At 35.4% G+C, this 14,436-nt stretch overlaps 1 protein-coding gene across 2 annotated transcripts in view; it reads left to right on the top strand.

The window, feature by feature from the left end:
* Nucleotides 1–14,436, top strand: part of Gpc5 (glypican 5) — a 1,267,099-nt gene that overhangs the window by 328,744 nt on the left and 923,919 nt on the right. The gene's annotated exons all lie outside the window — the stretch shown is intronic.

Genomic DNA, 14,436 nt, shown 5'->3' with positions numbered 1-14,436 from the left:
GAGGGAGAAGAATGTCAGGGATTCAAATGATAAGCATTCTGACAAAAGAAATTTTAGATACAGGGATGCATTTAAAAGTAAGTAATAAAATTTATTTCCCTATAAATTTAAAAATATGTTCTAATCTTATTGCTTCAAATGATTTGGGGGTAGACTAGTAGATTTCTGGACTTGTAAATCTAAAGCTATATTTTGCTTTAGTTTATGTGATATATATAAATATGTATATATTGATATATATATATGAATGTTTATTGCATATTTCATAGTTCTGACCTCATAGTTCTGCCTTTATAATGTGTTTATAGACAAAATTGATGTGCTGGTGTATTTGGAGCTCTTAACATATGCTAAATGTTTTCCTTTTTTTAAAAAAAATCACATTTATTTTTTATATTACTGTATATTTATTATTCAAGTCTGAGAAAGGGTATATGCCTGTTCGGTTTTAGCCTGCAGGCTACCTTCCTGGCATTTTCTCTGAGATTTGAAATTTTCTTAAAGTAATGAGGGTAGATATTGATAGTCTCATCACTGTATAAGAAAATGGCAAGATTCTGAGTAATAAGAAGCAGTTGTTTACTCTCATCAGCACTCTCGTTATGGTTTTTTCTAAAACCAAACTAAGCCGAACTGAACTCCTACCCCTCATGCCTACATGGGATATCTTTGCACTTGTGTCTGTTTTATTCAGAATTCACAATGTGTTGCTAATTTGTTTCTGAACCTGAGAACACAGTTCAGAGTTTACAGTTGTTCGCTGAATTGAAACACACTTTACACAGCATTTATAATTATCCTTGGCACAATTCTTTCCTGTGTTCCTTGCCAATGTTATTTCGCCTCAGTTAAAATTATCTGGCTGTTCCAAAGAAATATATCTTTGAAGTTATGGTCTGTACCATGTAGTTGAAGACAAAATCAAATGGACAGCCCACATACAATAGAAATAAAGTGGTTAATGACAGTCTATCTTCATGTGACTATTTTAAAATATGCCATTCATGCGCTTCAGCTGAGGAAATATTTCTAATAAGTAACATTTATTGAACGTTTTCTATGTTTTGGTAATTGTGGTAACATTCTATGGTGGGGACTACTTTTATGATCACTACAGTACATGCTCCTTGCAGAGACAATGTGTATGAAGTCACATACCTCATAATTTGTTTCATCGAGATTTGAGGGCAGAAAATCGAACCCCAGTGTCCACATTCCAAACCACTGCACTTCATGGGGCCACAGGGGGTGATGGCCTGCTGTGACCAAGAACTTCTTAGACAAGAAGACTCTCTCCTTGAGTGCATTTTCTGTACTGGCTCCATGGGCATGGATCAAACAGATGACACTGTGCCCTAAAAACATAAACTCCCAAAGATGGAACTATTTGGATATTTACACATCCCGCTTTGTACAGCATGGTTGAAGTTATCAAAATATGGTAATACTGTTAGTACAACATCAAGAATTGAACCCAGGACTTAGGAGACATGAACCTATGTTTTCTACCTAATCAGTAATTTAGACAATCACTACAACATGAAGTCTGAGTTTCCCATTTATGAAAAGGCGGTGAGAATACATTTTGTAGATGGTTTTGTTGTGGACGTTGAGGAAACTAAGTAATGTAAAACTAAGAGTAGAAAACAGATACAGGATAATAGTTTGTGTTTCTTTCTTACAAAGCAGATAGTTTAAAAATAGTTAACACAATTTGTTTAAAGGATCCACTGAAGTGTTTGACAGTGGGCTGCTTAATTCGTGATGATTATAATTACAGCCCAAATTCATTAGTAATTTTTAAACAGTTTTTCATAAGAATTAGTGCTGATAAACAATTTCAGAATGGTAAAAACTTACATACTAGTTTAAATGATTCACCATAGCCATAACATTTTAAAAAAGGAAGAAATTAAAAAATTTTTACACACTGGAGTTGTGGCCCATTAGAGGGTGATGAAATCTATATATTTTAAAATATATAATCTAATAATTTAAATAATTATTTTTTAATACAGAACCTAACAGATTAGAGAGTGTATCACTAGTAGTAAATCTAAATACTATTTTGTGAAATTTGCATTATTTTGGAACACAAGCCAACATGCACACACGTTCTTGATCTTATGTATGTATGGGTTGGCTTTTGACTGTAAAGTTGACTACAATGTTGACTTTGCAACTATAATATCTCACCATAAATTTCAGTATTTGTAAGGCTACAGTTTCAAGGACCTATTAATTTTTTTTTTTTTCCTCCGATACCAGGAACCGAACTCACGACCTTGCACTTGCCAGGCAGGTGCTTTGCCACTGAGCTAAATCCCCAGCCGCCAAGGACCTATTAATTTTTGAGTGCTGTTTGTCTTACTGTTTGTTTTGTTCCCCATAAGGATGTAGCAGTATTGCCATAGGTGCTGTTTGTACTCACACATGGCCTTGGCTTCCCCACTGCCACTCCAAAGTGGCCACATCTTCCCTATAGTTGTGACACTGATTTTTACCCTGGTGCTCACCTAGTTACCATCATCACAAGTAACTTACAGGAATTTCTTGACATCACTTGCTTATGGCTAATGTTTTAGCTAATTAATGCATGTTTTCTGCCCCTAGTTACTGTTAGCCATCAACAGAAGCTTGGTGAATTAGAAAAAAATACTCAGATGAATTCTTTTTTATGTATATGCTTTTTTCCTGATGATTTTTGCTAATTTAATTTTTTTTATTTTAAAGATAACAAAAATATATTAACAAAAACACATACATTTACAAAATAACACAAACACAATACAAGTAATACAGAATTTCAGACAAGGTGATAAGAAATTAACAATGGTTGCTGTATTACATATTGGTATCTTTAGATTGGTTACTCAGGTAAACAAACATAGGCATTTAAGATTGATCAAACTAAGGGGCTGGGGATTTAGCTCAGCAGCAAAGCGCCTGCCTGGCAAGCGCAAGGTCGTGAGTTTGGTTCCCGGTACCGGAGGAAAAAAAAAAATCCAAAAAACAAAAAAAAATTGATCAAACTAATTAAAGATTAACTGTTCCTTTCAATACAGTAATAGAAGTCAGCAGTACAACTATGTTAGCTATCCTATGTCTATATATGACTTTTGCTAATTTTATTGTATTTGAATATGTTAACATGATCACATGAGATCAGCCTGCTAATTATATAGCACATGAGGTTAATGTGTCATTATGTGACCTTGAGTCTATAAGAGAAGTAGGCTTAGCGGGGCAAAAGTGCAAGACAGACCTCCCTGCCACAGTGAGATTTTAAGAGGTGCGCATGAGAACCCGCACTCGGGCAGAAAGGCTGTCAGTACAAGGCCTGGCAGGTCAGAAGAATGCCACTTGCTTCTTTTCACAGATGTCAGGTGGTGGACTGAGCGCAGTGAACCACTGTCTTACTTTCTAATTGCTAGGACGAGATACCTGACTCCTGCAACTTACAGGAGGAGAGGCTTAGTTTGGTTTAAATTTTAAGTTTCAGTCCTTGCACGGACCTGTGGCGTTATGGGAAGGTGTGGGCAGAGCACATCGGCTTATCTTTCAGCAAACCGGAAGCAGATAGAGTCAGGTGAGGAGGAGGGGAGGGAAATAAACCCTTCTGAGGCCCGCCCACAGGCCCGCCCACAGCAACCTCCCCTTTGGACCAGGTCCAGCCTCCTAACAGCAGGTCAGCTGTACCTTGCCCACAACCCAGTCACTTCTCAAATGCATGAGGCTTTAGATCTAAACCGTACAACCATCTGCTTAGTTCCTACGTCTTTGTGGATTGTTTGAGAACATGCTGAGAATATTGTTCCCCTGACCACATGGCGGAGCAAAATCTTCACCTATCTCTTCTGCCTATAGCAAACTGGCATTGGAGTAGGTGGCTCAAACATTTAAAAAAATAATAATAGGCCAACAAGTAGTGATGCATTTGAGGATTTATTTTTGAATACAGTTTCAGAGTACAGCTTTACAAACTCTTCCAGGGCCAAACTCCAAATTTCATTGTTTGCCACACATAAAATTGAACTGAACGTAATTGAAACTAAAGCTAAAAAAAGAGAAGTGGGGAGAGATGTTGCACATAAAATATAGCTTAAGCAATGTTGCCCTCGTAGTTGAGGATAACAATATGTAATATAACAACCACTGTTAATTCCTATCATTTTATTTTGAAACCCTGTATCACTTTTAATGTTCTTGCTTTGTTTCATTTATGTTTGTGATGTTAGTATGCTGCTATTGTTCTTTTTTCCCCTCCTCATTTTCTAGTCTCTTAAAAAATAAGAAATGTTGCTCTTCCTTTTAGTCCCTTGACACTTATTTTTATGCACATTGGAAGGAAAATACAGTATTTTATTTTCCAAATTAAAGAGTTGTATTTTGTTTCCATTAAGATACCCTGTGCTTTGCTTTATTGTGTCATTAATTAGCACTTGAGCGGTCAAAGGGACTTACTCAGTAAGCATGTATCTTGCAACACACAAGAGGCATATATTAATGAAAGGCTAAAACATACCCAGGAGTCTCTTACTGCCATATTAAAACATTTATAAATGGGACTTTAATTTAAAGTGCTGCTAAAATGAAAATGAAATGTTATATTGATCTCAGGCCAGATACTCTTTAGAAAATGCAGTGTGTGTATTATTCCCACTTCAAATTATAACTTTCAATCTGACCTGGACATACTCAAGCATAATTCTCTGAAGAGCAGACGCAGTATGTTAAAGCAATTAAACTATGTTATTTAGATTCTCTGGCATGACGTTTGTACACTAGGTGGCAGAGGTTTCTAAGAATATTTCTCTTGTATCAAGTATCATGGTTTTGTTTATCTTTTCTAGTTGAAAATAAAAATTTATCAAAATTTTTTCTTTAGTAGTCGACTAAGTCTCCTGCTAACTCACATATGAAGATTTTTACTGCATATTTTGTGTGAATCTTCAACAAATGCAAAGTATTTTTTCTTCAGGAATTTTATTTTTTGTATTATATGGAAAAGATAGCAGAAATGCAGTTTTCTTTTATTGTTACTACTTTTAGTTTAACATTAGTTTTGACTAATATCCTTTAATTTTAATTTAATTTTATAATTTAGCACAATGCAGAATGTCATGCTTACATTTCATATTTTAAATGAGTGCATGATAAGGTGTTATGCTGTGGTTTTTTTTTTTTTTCATCCTTGAAATAACTTTTGGATATACTATACCAGTTTTACTGAATAGGAGATCAATTTCAGACAAGGTGATCTCCAAGATTAACTACTGTAAGTGCTGGGGTTTTTATTAATAACTAAAAATGCTATTTTTAAGTCTAGATTTCTGTCTCAGCACAAGACAATCCAGTAAAATTTGAACTAAAGCAGAGCTGTAAGCACATTTATGGTGAGAATAGAAGTATCTTTTTTAAAAGAAGGCACATGTACAATATTTACCAGGAAAGAGGGAGAAAGAAAAGCCAAGCAAACTAACTGACCTTTTAAAAAACATCACTATTACCCTTAAAATGATCAGAATTTTATGTGAAAGTTTTTATTTTAACCATTTTTGGAAGAGTATTTATATTGGGATTCCTCGCACGTGGTTTCTTTGGGTGTTTGAGGGGAAGTGTACTTTTTATGAAGATCAACAGTTCTTCAACCCTGTCTCTCAGACCAGGTCATAGTAGAGTCACCTAGATTTTATTAAAATACAGACTTGTAAGTCCTACACCAAATCTAGTTAATCATAGTCTAAGGTCTGGTCACATGTGAGACCTACCTGCTGTTTAGAGAACCCATGGGTTTATTCATTCATTTATTTATTATTTTGATGTGATGTAGACCACTGTCCCCTGGACATGGGGCTGTACCATCCAGTGGCCTGTTAAGTAATCTAACAACACAACATTGTAAATCCTTGTGTTTATTTTCTTGTGTGACTTTGACACAATTTGTTACTATTGATAATAGTAATGATATTGAGGGGTGACCATTTATTACACAGTTTAGTGAATAATTTTAAAAACACTGGACAAGTGAGGTGATTGGACAAACAGAAGAGGCAAAAAATGTAAATGCAGGTCAATCAAATGGAAAATAAATCATAAAAAGTAATATTTCTCAACATTTGTTTTGGGAGATGTTAAGATGAATGAAAAGGAAGATAAGTTTTAAATAATTCTGGTGATGTCTTGTTTTAAAAATAAGTGTATTTTGTTCATTTTTAACTGTAAAATTTCTTAAAGCAATTAATAGACTAATCTGCAGTGAATTGCTTGGAGACAATGATATAGTTCACTGTTTCCTGAACATATTTTGCAACAAAATAGTTTGTAAGGAATGTCTTACAGGTCTGGTTTAGTGTGATTAAGCTTAGAAAATGTGATTTTAAGCGTACACAGCTCCCAGGAAGCACATAACTTATTATTTGCAGCTTACTTAGGATTGGTCTTTCCAAAGAATAAATGAACTGTGGATGATTTGAGTATGAGTTGTAAGGATTTTGAACCCTTTCCATCCTTCTTCCTCCCAGAGGCTTATTTATCCCTTTTGCTTTAAGTGTGAATATTATTTTTTCATGGCTTCGGTGTGATTAAGCTCAAAATACAGCAGGAAAGAAGAGAACAGCATTTCACTGGCTACTGACTGTAGCTCTGGTGGTTTTCTGCCTTCCTGTCTTTGCTGCTGTGGTTGATTCCAGTACATCTCATCTATTGAGAACCTGGGTCTCAATCGGCATGTTTGAACTGATATCGATAATGTGAATCCTGACTTGTTCTTTTACAATTTCCTTATCTTTCTATTTGGAATCTCATGGCTGCATGATAGCTCTTCACTATCTAGTTTGCTATGCATCATTCTATGATGAAGATACAGTGGGAAGTTTAGATCAACTAAATTGTACCATGGAAGAGGAAATACCACATATTATTTTCTATATATTGTTGGATGCCCGTGAGACTTTGCATTTTAAAAATGCTTCCTCAGTGGTATGGGCCTGTAATTACAATCCTCTTAGAGGCTGGCCAAAGGATTCCATATTTGAGCCCAGTGCAGGCAAATTAGTGAAACCCTTTCTCAAAACAATGAATGCAAGAATGAATGAATGAATGAATGAATGATTTAAGTCCATGCAGAGCCTCTGGGTTCAATCTGATGTACTCCCCCCAAAACAACAACAACAACAAAAAAACAACAACAAAAAAACCAAACAGTTCCTTGAAATCTCCCTGATTTACAATGCACATCCACACCTAAATTCTCCAGGGTGGTACCTTTATACTTCCTGAGGATCTGAGGTAGCCCCCACACCATACAGTATTCATGGGAACAGGAATGTACTAAAATTTCTGTGTGTTGGTAAATTATTTGAGCAGTAGTACCATTGTTTCATACCTGTGTATTCTAGTATTTCTCTTTTCAGCTCTTACCTAACATATAACCTAACATATAACCTGTGTATTCTAGTATTTCTCTTTTCAGCTCTTGCCTCCCATTTTTTTGTGTTAGTGGAATGATTAAAAAAATAGATGAATGAGGTGAAAATAGTGGTTAGAGTAAATTTTATAATATGGGCCAGCTGTGAACAATGTAAACTATATGTGTTGAAGAAAGTGTGCTAAGATTTAAAATTTTTGTTAAAATATCTGTCATCTTTACCTCTGAAGAACATGATTAAATCCTCATTAAATTCTTTACCTTTTAGTGTGCTTTAGCATAATTGTACATCAAAAGATACTTTACACCATCAGTAATGAGCTGATAGTTTTACACTTTTCCTCTGGCACTTTGTCATTGGTATTCATCTGTTACTTCAGCCAGTTCTGAAATATTTTAAATCAACTGCTGTTTGATCACAGCAATTATTCGTCCCAGTGACAGAAGGACACTTTGACTGATAGCTGGTGATGAAGAAAGTTTCTCCTGACATTAGGTTTGGCTAGCAAGAAAGTGGGTGTGCTCTCTGTTTTGCTTTGCCAGGTGTCAAAACTGTGAGTAACCTACCCATTGGTTGACATTTGATTTGGTGGAAGGATAATTGTCTTGTTGGTCGTGGCTCTGTTAGAGGCTAAAAATACATACAGGAGGGGAAGGAGGGTCAAAAGGAGGGGAGGAGAGTGGGAAAAAAGAAGAATTAGGATATATTATGTACAGGTACAAATTCTCCATGCTGAATGGGATCAATATGAATGACAAATATATACTAATAAAGTTAAAAAATTTAATTATACATATATATGATTAAAAAGAATATCAGCTTATATGCATTCCTCAAATTTTATGGAATCAACTGGAAATAATTTAATAAGCCTTTCACTTATTTATTTTAGGATATTTTATAATAATCAAGTTTATTTCCCATACATGATACTTCTATTTTCTATTTATATAAACAAATTTTTAGCATGCATGGCTTACAGATATGGTGAAACATGAAGAATAAGACTTTTTGGAGGTGCGGCAGGGAAGAGACAGAGAAAAGGAGAAGAGGGTAATGTAGGGGGAATAGGGATTAAAAATTATCCAGATGGTAGATAAATACATACATAGATACAGATACATAGTATATAGGTAAATATATATTCTCAAAATGAATATAATTCTATATTGAAAACATGTACCAATAAAATGTTTAATAGTATGTAGAAACAAATTTATATCAAAAATTGTTTTGACTATGTGATAAAAAAATAAAAAATAACTTTATATTATCACTTGGTCTGTGTTAAGGAGTGAGCATCAGGAAGTAGGTCTCTAGTTTTTGGGGTGCATGTATCAGTGAGCCTTTGGGAAAGTTATGGTGTGAAATCCAAGGTTTAGGAATTCACATTTGCTTAGGAAATTCTGTGCAATTAAGTGCATGTGGTGATATATGTGCTCTAAATTATTTCATTTCTAGGAGAAAAAATTAATATTTTTTCACACCAAAACTAGAAGTGTAGAGAGATTTCAGAATATAGCAAAACAACTTAGTTTCAGAGAGTCCATTGTTGTAAAAGCAGAGGACTAAATCTGAGCTTGTAAATTTATTATACATGATAACTGAGCCCTGTGACAATATTTCCTTCATCTATCAATAAAATGACAAATAAATGTATGGGGTTGTTTACTGTGTCCTAGAAGGTCTATTAAATACGTAGTACAAATTGTATTATTTCATTGTTCCTATAAGTCCAAACGTTATTTAATTGTTACTTTTCACACAGTTTGAAGATAGTCATAATATCTACTAATATCTAGGGCCAGGGAATGGTGGGGTTTAGATTTAAAGCCAAATTTGGATACAAAGCTACAGTTTTTTCTGCAATCACTACACTGGTATAGTTTTCTGTAAGAGTACTTTTTCCAGTGAAAGGAACAGTCAATATAGTTAATAGAGTAAAACCACATCATTTCTTGAAGACTCTAGCTTAAGAGGATCATAAATTCAGGTAGAGTAAAAGTATTTTGGAAAAACTATGATATGCCTCAAAGAATAACAAAATAAAGGAAAGACAGACTCACTGTCCAACACAAGATGGATGATTAAATGAAATATGCTAGAGCCATATAGTTTGTTATACATATTTTAAATCATCTTTCAATATATTTGATGACATATGAATATGTGTATACTGTACAACTGAAAGGAAGATAATACCAAGGCAGGGGGATCTTAATAACCTACTAATTAATAATTTGTCATTTAATAGTGGGATTATTAAGAGCATTCTCTGACATTTTTGGCCTTTTTATGTACTATCTTAGATATCTGGTTTAATTAGTAAGAAAAGCAAAACCAAGAAATACTTCACATATCATAGAATGTGTAACATTTTCAGCATCATTCAGAAAATCAGTGGAAAGGATCAACATTACCCAAATTAGTGTCAGCTTCCATTAAATTTCAAAATCTAGAAATTTCTTTAGTATAGGATCAGTTATTTTAATACTTTGGGCTTATTGAACCCAGAATGAACACTTTAATTTTTGAATGGTTTGACTCTTAAAATAATTTTATTTCAGAACAGTGACTGGAATTTACCCATAAAATATATATGTGGACTATGGAAATTTTTAAACATTCACAAAATTGTAACTAATTCTAGTCTCCTCTTACGTTGCTTCTGTGTGAGTTGCTTCTCTGATTTTGATAATTTCCTATAATCAAATGGGCATTTCAGGTTCGTGTTCCTTTAACTTTCTTCATAATTATAGGGTGATAAATATTTTAACAACAAAAATAAATGTTACTGTAGAAATAGAGGGAAAAGCTATAAATTTCATAGGTGGTATAATTTTTTAACTGGTGCAAAGTATCTTATTACATTTACCTTTTGTTCACTTAATTTTATAACAATACCATAAGCTTAAAGGAATTTTACCCTTAGATTTTTCTTGAGAGATCATTTCTTTTCAAAAATACAATAATGGGATGTGTATTTCTCTGACACAAATTACCTTGAATAAAATGCTGCTGTGGGCAACACAAAATCGTGATTACTATCCACTAAACCATGAATTCTGTTATGTAATCACACTCTAAGCCCCCAAAATGGTGACCTCTGACATGATTCCATATAGAAGAAACAGTCACACATTGATAAGCTGTCTTTTCTAAATATTATTACCCCCTCACAGTAAAGATACACACTGAGACACTTTAATATTCAGAACATTTCCACAGTGTAGCCACAGTGTGGAGCTGCGATGTAAATGAGTCAAGTCCGACGCTCTGGGACAGTTTGCTGAGTCTAGTAAGCCAAAACATGTTCGGCAGGCCAAATAAAGTAAAGGGCAGTGCCTGAAACCTTGATTTAGGCTGAATTCAAAAGATCTGCAGTTTCAGTGAAGGAAGTATTTATGAATTTTTACCTAAAATGAAATTAACTAGCGTGGACTCAGACTAACACGTATAGGAAGCCAGGTTATGAATATAAAAACGTCTTTGATTTCTAGTCTGTTAAATCTTGCTATTGTCTTTGTTGGGACTGTTGAATTGTGCCCCCTGTTTAAAAATGGTACAAAACTTTTGCTCTAAAACTGTAGAATAAGGAACACTGCTAGGAAAATGTAAAAAGAGGGAAACCCAAAATATAATCTGTAAAGAAAATGTTTAAGGAGCACTTCAGCATACCGTACAATTCACAGTACTGAGAAAACTTGTGATAAACCCATGACTTATAATAAAGCCTGAGGTTATTCCTTAGGTTTTTCAAAATGGACCATACTCAAAAATCCTTAAATACCTTGTACAAATTTAAATGTCCTGGTGGAATTGACTTTAGAGTCTAATTTGCCCTCTATTAATTTCAGCATTTCTTGCAGTATGTGGTCGTGGGAGTTCGTGTTTGCTTTGCTGTGGTGGTGGCCGGTTTATTATTATTTTCTGTCAGCTGCCTCATATTACACAATTGTGTGTTGTGTTCCTATTTTGTACTTATTACTTCCCTTCAGTATTGCAGTCTTGTTCACCAGCAGATAGAGATGGGAACTTTCTCACTCTCTTACTCCTGAATGACCAGTAACCTCATTGTAGGAATAACCTCAGCCTCAATAGCAAAAATAAAGGCAATGATGGAAAACTCAGAAATATCTTCTTTTCATTTTTTTCTAGCTCACTTTTCATATTGCAAAAACAAAACAATAAAAACTCAACCTCTGGATTGTTGTCCAGAAATTCAAAGCCCACATGAAATCTGTGTTTGTTGTCTCTCACCTGTTGTGTCTTTTAAAGTTTTATTTGTGTAGTTTAAACCAAAGTATGGTGTGGTTTCTGCACATTCCCAGCTGTATATATACATATACATTTGTCCTCTGGGCCCAAAAATATTCTCTTAAATGTGTGACTTTTGTAGTATGTGCGCGTCTTTTTTTTTTCTCCTGCAGTTGCTTGCTAAATATTGAAAGGGGCTTTTTGCCACAGATGAAACAGAGTTTTATATGTGCATATTTTGTTTTATAATATCTCTTTGCTAGGTTCAGGCAGCCTTGTGTTTTTCCTTTGGATTACTTAGATGCACCTGTGAAGATCCAGCTGCAAGTGCTCTTGCTTCTCTGGCGCTCTGAGAGGAGCTTTGTACCTTTGAAATTTTCATTAGCCTTTGGCTGGCTGCCAGGCTTTCGGCTGCCGTGCAGTACAGAGGTGCCCATGCATAGGGCTTCCCAGCTTCCGGCTTGTTTAGAATGACAGCATGAACCCCAGGACTGCACAAAAGCAAGCACATTCACAGACGAGAGCAGTGTTCTTTCACTGGATGGTGGAGGTTAAGTCCTGTGTATGTTAGTGCTGGTTAAAACAGAAGCCAGTAAATTCAACACCAGAACTGTCTTTCCAAGAGCTTTTCAGGTGTGGGTAGGTAGGGATTAGGTTTGCCAATTATACGCTGTGGCAGTGGATATTTGGACAAGGTGTTAGGCATGGATCCTATTCAAATTTCTCAAAGTAGCTGCTCTTTCTGTGAAAGACAGAGATGTTGAATTGGAAAAAAAATATTTTAGAAAACATAGTAAATTAAAAATAAGAACAGTTTTTTAAGACAGCTAATTCAACATTTAAAATGCCTTCTTTCCCCAAAGTTATATTCTACCCATGAATACACTGGTTTTCATAAGATGATCGTTGTTTAAACTGGTGTTTTCACATTCTCTTAACTGGAAAAATTTCAGTATCACTTCCATGGATAGCTATAGCTACTCTTGAAATTCTGTCATATAGGTCTATATTTATATGTATATTTCTCTATATCTCTCTGCATATATGTGTGTACACACTCAGAGAGTTATATAAACATCTGTCTACGTTCCATTTATAAGCTTTATAAATTGTTTTGAATATATATGGGATAAAGGAACTTGGTGCCATGATAGTCAGGTAGTTTTTGCAAAAGTAGTATTAAAATTCATTCTCAAGTTCTTGGGCTGCAACGCACTTTTTGTTGCTTTTGACTTGTTGTTACTCTTTTTTATTTTAAAGAGAGTAAAAATAATAAAACATTAAAAACTATATTTGTTCAATGCCACAATTCATGAAGATGTTTACCACCTCAGATCCAGTTTTTCTCTATGGAAGGCATGAGAAAGATTTCCAGAATATTAAAGGTAGTACTTACATTCTAACAGGGTAAGAAACTACTTAAAGCTGTGTTTGGAAATCAGTAACTGTTTTCAATGCTAATTCTAAAAGCATAAAGAAACCTGCACAGAACTGCTACCAGTCTTGTTAAAGATGACGTCAGCCGCGGACATACATTGCCTTAGGGAGATGTGCAGGACAGGCAAAGCAACCTCACTTTGTTTTCTCCTTTCCTTTCTTCTTTTTCCTACAGTTCGTCTCATATTTTTATTTTATAGCACTGAGTCCACAGAAAGTTGCTGCAGATGGTGTTTAAACAGTTTGCCAGGCCCACAGACATGTAAATCATAGGAGCAAAGTAATGACTGCGTATCACAAGTCCCCGTGAGCTGGGGTGTCATCTGCACTGACCGGCTGGGCCCTGGCTCCCGCTGCGCTGGTACACGCTGCAGGAGGCTGAGCTGCTCCCTCAGGGCGGAACCGTGCCAAGGTCCATCATTTCCCCTTCGTTTCCCTGTGTACACAACTGATTTTTTTCAGATGCCAGAAAGATTTTATTTTTCCTAAAAGCAAAGAACAATTCAGAGGGGACCTCTCTCTTTTTTTTTTTTCTCTTCCTTTCCCTATTTTTCATCATCCTCCCACCCACTTCCTCTACCTCCACCAGCACAGCATGAAATTCTTGTGAAATATTCAACTTGATTATTCAGTACAGCAAAGGAGAATAACACATTGCCCGTTTCTGGGGAAGCTGACTTGGCTAAATAAAGTTACAAAATATAAATGCTCTGCTCCTCAGGCCGGATGGAGAGATCAATAAGGGTTAAGTTAGCCACAAAGGGCTCCATTAATAAATATTTAATGATGATTTACTTTTTCAAATTCATTTGCCAATTGACTGCGCAGACTCCCAGCATGCACCCTTCTGCTAATGTAAGCTCTTCGTGGGCAAGGACTGTGTTTGTCTTGTTCAAATCTGGACGTGCTCTGCCTTTTGAGTGAATCTGTAAATGTACCTGTTTGTTGAGTGAATGTATAAATCAATAGCGATCAGAGAAATGGGATGCCTCTTTCTTTCAATGAGATGGTACTCCAAGAGCAGTGGTGGTGAACCTGTGACAGGTGTGCTGCAGCGGGCTGTTTGTTATCGCTGAAAGCTCTGAAGGTTCGCCAGCGCTGCTATACAGGGAATGCATCAGGTGAAGTCACGACGGACTTAGTTTCAGAGTGGGGAAACGTATACACCACAGGCTTCACTCCTTGTTGGTTCCTATTCTGCCCAGTTTAATGAAGGTTGAATTCATGCAGCATTGAAATCAAGAGGAAATAATGAACTTTGTAGTCATTTATCTGCCTTCATCCCAGCAGCCATATATTCCCTAGATCATAC

Source organism: Chinchilla lanigera, unplaced genomic scaffold, assembly GCF_000276665.1.
Source record: "Chinchilla lanigera isolate Chin_1 unplaced genomic scaffold, ChiLan1.0 scaffold00003, whole genome shotgun sequence".
NCBI lineage: Eukaryota > Metazoa > Chordata > Mammalia > Rodentia > Chinchillidae > Chinchilla > Chinchilla lanigera.
The sequence above is the reverse complement of the archived record's forward strand: the minus strand, read 5'-3'. Positions and strand labels throughout refer to the sequence as shown.